This window comes from Pongo abelii, chromosome Y (assembly GCF_028885655.2).
Source record: "Pongo abelii isolate AG06213 chromosome Y, NHGRI_mPonAbe1-v2.0_pri, whole genome shotgun sequence".
NCBI lineage: Eukaryota > Metazoa > Chordata > Mammalia > Primates > Hominidae > Pongo > Pongo abelii.
The window spans coordinates 48,674,583-48,680,097 of NC_072009.2; the positions used below are offsets into that span (position 1 = coordinate 48,674,583).

Consider the following 5,515-nt stretch of genomic DNA (forward strand, 5'->3'; position numbering starts at 1 on the left):
GTTCCCACTTATGAGTGAGAATATGCAGTGTTTGGTTTTTTGTTCTTGCGATAGTTTACTGAGAATGATGATTTCCAATTTCATCCATGTCCCTACAAAGGACATGAACTCATTATTTTTTATGGTGTCTTGTGTTAAAAATGAATGGCTTAACTTCAACTAGGAAACTTTCCTCAAGGGTGAAGAAAGTAACAGAGATATTAAATATCCCATTAGTGGAATTGTAATTTTGTATCCTCCACACACACCTTGTATTTGTTAAATCAATGCAGATTTATTATCGATTGCAGTTTGATATCAATTGTTATCAATTGATATCAATTTGTTATCAAATGCAGATTTATCTTTTCTCCAATTTCAGTAGCTAGACTTTTTTCTGAAATCTGAACGCTGTCAATGGAAATGCTTTTTATTCACAGACAGCTCGAATTTAGCTGGATGTGTGACAGATTGTATGAAGCAACTATTGTGCCGCTGTTAGCCCTCCCTCCTCCTGGGGCTGTGAATCATGACCTATGGTGGTACAACTTCTTAATTACACACAAATTATGAGTAATTACTAGTAAGAATAATTCTAATGATATGTAGAATGAAAATAAAAAAGGTTAAGTCATTTTGAAAAGGATAAAGAAGTAAATAAGAATGCACTGCAAATACATTAGATTTAATCTTTCATATCTAACTTTTTTTTTAGGAAATCATTCTCTTTCACCAAGTATACAATGCTAATTGCATAAAAATCATGTACGTATAAAAAGTAGTTTCCCATTTTTCAGGGAAAAAATAATCCAAGTATAAATTCTAGAGTAGTCAAGTTTCTTATTTTAATTATATTTAAAGTCTTGGTCATCTCATTTATTAGCTCTCTAATTTACATGTGTAAATCAAAGAAATGTTTTTAGACAACCATTAAAATTTATAAATGTAAGGTGCCATTATTGAGAAAATATATTCCTCCATGAGTGGATGTGTCCCATCTCCTACCAACTAATGACACAGGAATATACAATCATTGAATTTTTTTAGTAAGTAATACACTGCTACAAAAACTAATTCTCTTCTCCATGTCCATGTTGATTTTGTATATACATGTGAGTTGGTTAGCATGCATCTGTCTTATCTCTAACATTCAACAGCAAGATGAGCTAGGCTTGGGCTTTTGGTGAAGGTTGACTATGCCTGTGTTCATCAAGTGATCTGACGTGTCCTCAGTTGCAAGAATTGTTTGAAATCCTTCCTCAAAGGCTGCTGCCACATTTTTGGCATATTTTGCACTTGTTACAAAGTAAGGATAGTCACTGTTCTCCCTGCATAAGCTTTACTTCTTCTCTAAACACCTGCCATTCGCTTATGCCTGTCTTAGAATCTAGAATCACAAAAGGAAAGCTCTAGTGTTCTTTCCAATTACTTAAGTTCTGCAAGCTTTGTGAATCGTTGATACTAAAAACAAGCAGACAACTGTCAGAACCTCTGTAAAATGGCGTCCTCAGGCTTCGGAATCTCTCCTGACCTGCCGTATCACGAATCTGTATGGTAACAAAATGTCCATCCCTTTCAAATCTTATTTAAAAATTCCACATCTATTGCATGGAACATCTGAGTATCAAACTTATTAGTTACATATCTGTTCATAAGCAAACTCCTCCCAACTCTGCCATCTCCAAAAAAAATTACTTTAAAAAGTGATGAATTTCCTGCCACTGTTCATCTCAAGAGCTTCAAGAACCCTGGAAAATAAAAAGGCACCATAACATTCCTTTTAACCTACGTTTTCTTCTATGAGTGTATGAATATCAGCTTTTTTTTTTTTTTTTTTTTTTTTTTTTTTTTGTAACGGAGTCTCATTCTGTCATCCAGGCTGGAGTGCAGTGGTGCCATCTCGGCTCATTGCAAGATCCGCCTCCCGTGTTCACGTCATTCTCCTGCCTCAGCCTCCCAAGTAGCTGGAACAACAGGCACCCGCCACCAAGCCTAGCTATTTTTTTTGTATTTTTAGTAGAGACGGGGTTTCACCATGACAGCCAGGATGGTCTCTATCTCCTGACCTCGTGATTCGCCCACCTCGGACTCCCAAAGTGCTGGGATTACAGGAGTGAGCCACAGCGCCTGGTAGAATATCAGCTTTAACTGAAATAACACACATAGATCTCTGGGATAACTAAAAGTAAGACCTGTTTACTGAGCATGTAGCCATGTGTGGGCTACTATACTACCATGATTCTCTAAAACAACTGAAAAGGGCTCACTCTTTGCATTTATCAGGTCACAGTTGACCGTGAAGCTGGCACTTTAGCTGAAATGTGACATCAAAGCTCTGGTTATCAACAGTGAATTTATGATAAAAACTTCTCTGCTCATAGTAAGCTTCACTACTGTTGGTTAGAGATGCTTAAGAGACCAAGATTGCATGTTTCTGATACAGCAAGATTTATACTTTAGGGAGTATGTTTATGACAAATGTAACTGAAGTTAGTGTTGAGAGAGCAGGAAACTTTATAGTTATATCTGAGCCAAAAAGAAGAGCCAGGTTTAAGCTGTGCATGTTGGTTCATGCCTGTAATCCCAGCACTTTGGGAGGTGAAGATGGGTGGATCATGAGGTCAGGAGTTTGAGACCAACATGAAAAACATGCTGAAACCCCATTTCTACTAAAAATACAAAAATTAGCCAGGGGTGGTGGTGTGCCTCTGTAAACCCAGCTACTCAGGAGGCTGAGCCAGGAGAATCCCTTGAATCTGAGAGGAGGAGGTTGCAGTGAGCCAAGACTGCACCCATTCACTCCAGCTTGGATGACAGAGCAAGACTCCATCTCAAACAAACAAACCAGCAAACAAAGTAGGTTTCATTTTTCACATACTCCCATATTTCTTGGAAACGTCGTTTGTTCCTTTTTATTCCTTTTTTTTTTTTTTACCTTTTCTTCATGCTTTATTTCGTTAAGTTGATATTCAATCTTTGATATCCTTTCTTCCAGTTGATTGATTTGGCTATTGATAATTATGTATGCTTCACACCGTCTTTGTGCTGTGTTTTTCAGCTCCATCATGTTATTTGTGTTTTTCTCTCAACTGGCTATTCCAGTTAGCAATTTCTCTAACCTTTATTTGAGGTTCTTAGCTTCTTGGCATTGGGTTAGAACATTCTCGTTTACTTGGAAGAGTTTATTACCCACTTTCTGAAGCCTACTTCTGACAATTCCTCAAACTCATTCTCTATTCAATTTTGTTTTCTTGCTGATGAGGAGTTATGATCCTTTGGAGGAGAAGAGGCTTTCTTGGTTTTGGAATTTTCAGCCATTTTGTGCTGTTTTTTTACATCTTTGTGCATTTATGTACCTTGGTTCTTTGATGTTGTTGACCTTTGTATATATATATTTTTTTGTAGAAATCCTTTTAGTAGATGTTGATACTATACCTTTCTGTTATTAGTTTTCCTTCTAACAGTCAGGATCCTCTGCTGCAGGTGTACTGGACTTTGCTGGAGGTCCACTTATGACCGTTTTTGCCTGTATGTCACTATCAGAGGATGCAGAAAAGCAAAGATTGTTACCTGTTCCTTCCTCTGAAAGCTTCATCCCACCGGGGTACCAGCCGGGTGTCAGCCAGAAGACTCCCATATGAGGTGTCTTTTGATCCCTGCAGGGAGGAGTCTCCTAGTCAAGAGTGATTGGTTTCATGGACCCACTTGAGGAGGCAGTCTGTTTGAGATCTGCAGCTCTCTTCACAGCCAGCAGGCAGGAAGGTTTAAGTCTACTGAAGCTGTGCTTACAGCCACCCTTTCCCCCAAGTGCTCTGTTTCAGGGAGATGGGAGTTTTATCTATAAGCCCCTAACTGAGGTTGCTGCCATTTTCTCAGAGGTGCCCTGACCAGAGAGGAGGAATCTTAGGAGGCAATCTGGCTACAGCAGCTTTGATGAGATGCAGTGAGTTCCCAGTGGCTTTGTTTACACTCTGAAGGGAAAACCACCTACTCAAGCCTCAGTAATGTTGGACGTCCCTTTCCCCACCAATCTCAGGCATCCCAGGTTGATGTCAGACTACTGTGCTGGCAGCAAGAATTTCAAGGCAGTGGATTTTAGCTTGCTGGGCTCCATGGGGATGGCATCCACTGTTTTAGACCTCTTGGCTCCCGGGCTTCACCTCCCTTTCAAGGGAGTTCTGTCTTTCTGGTCTTTCAGGTATCACTGGGGTATGAAAAAAATAACTTTTCAAGCTAGCTCTGTGTCTGCCTAAACCAGTTTTATACACTTTGCATGAAAATTTATGTTTAGCACTTTCAATTACATGTCATAATATTATTTTAGCAATTTTTAACTTTAATGTAAAACCTGTTTTTTTTGTTTGTTTTTCATGTAACTGGCAGTAACACTAAACCTTTTCCATGTCTACAAATGAATGATGTATTTGTACATTCACATTTAACTATTAGCATTTCTGGGAAGCTGGACTTGCTATAAAAGTATTTTGTGAAAGGTCTGTTTTGTTCTAGATGTCCCGAGAAAATAGACAGTGACCCAGAATCCTCTTTCTGAAAGAGGACAGTTACTCTGAGAAAGCACTGTGTGTCCCCAAGATTTCCTCTAGCTTAGTCACATTGGTCCTTCGAGGAAATGGACAGCAGGCCAGACTTTCTCTGGTACCAGGAGAAAGCTAGGAAAAGGGAGATCTTACCAGATGGCTGAATTAGTGCTTTCTGTTGGATGTTCCAGTTGAAATTGGCAAAGGGACTCCCAGACTGGAGCCACATGAGGAAGAGAGAGAGAGAGAAAGAGAGAGACAGAGAGAAAGGGAGAGAAACAGGAGAGAGAGAGAGAGAGAGAGAGAGAGAGAGAGAGAGAGAGAGAGAAGAGGCAAGAGGGAGCCAGTGTTAGGAAGTGAAATACCTATTGATTGTGGTCAGAAGTGGATCCCTTAGACTTGAGGGATTTAGAGCCCTGGCCTGAGCCTTGCAGTTTCCTTCAGGTCAGTTGTCCTTCTCAAACAAATCTCTTTAAGAGTAAAATGAGAGAAAGATGGGGCAGGTGGCCAGAGGCTCTCAGGATCCAGGTGTTAACTTAGGATAAGCTGCCATTGCCCACAGCTTCCTGGGATGCAAGGAAGCCTCTGCCCCCAACACCAGTCCCAGATTTCAGCATCCAATGTAAGAATTAAAGAAAGAGGAGAGAAACCTGAAGGGCAAGTTGACAGTCAACAGGGACAGATTTATTTTGAATCAATCTGAGAGGGGTGGCTGGCGAGAGCCACACTCTGTTAGCAGATTAAGAGTTTTTCATGACTCAGTCCTGGAGAGTTTATCAGAGGCTTGGACTGCCTCTGTGTCTCTTTGTTGTGGTTATCTGACAGAGAGAGTTCTGTGTCTCTTTTCATACATCTTTCTGGAGTTGCAGGCCTATCCCCTATGTCTGCTTCTAGCACCTGAAGGGAAAGGAATGTGCTTATTATTTACAGTTAGAAGAGAAATGATTTCTTTGAAATGCATGAGGCTAAAAAGAGAGCTGGATGTTAAAGTAGTGGTG

At 40.0% G+C, this 5,515-nt stretch overlaps 1 pseudogene; it reads right to left on the reverse strand.

Moving 5' to 3' along the window:
- Positions 1 to 1,129: 1,129 nt before the first annotated feature.
- LOC129053293 (ras-related protein Rab-9A-like) lies at positions 1,130 to 3,574 on the reverse strand (annotated as a pseudogene).
- Positions 3,575 to 5,515: the final 1,941 nt, after the last annotated feature.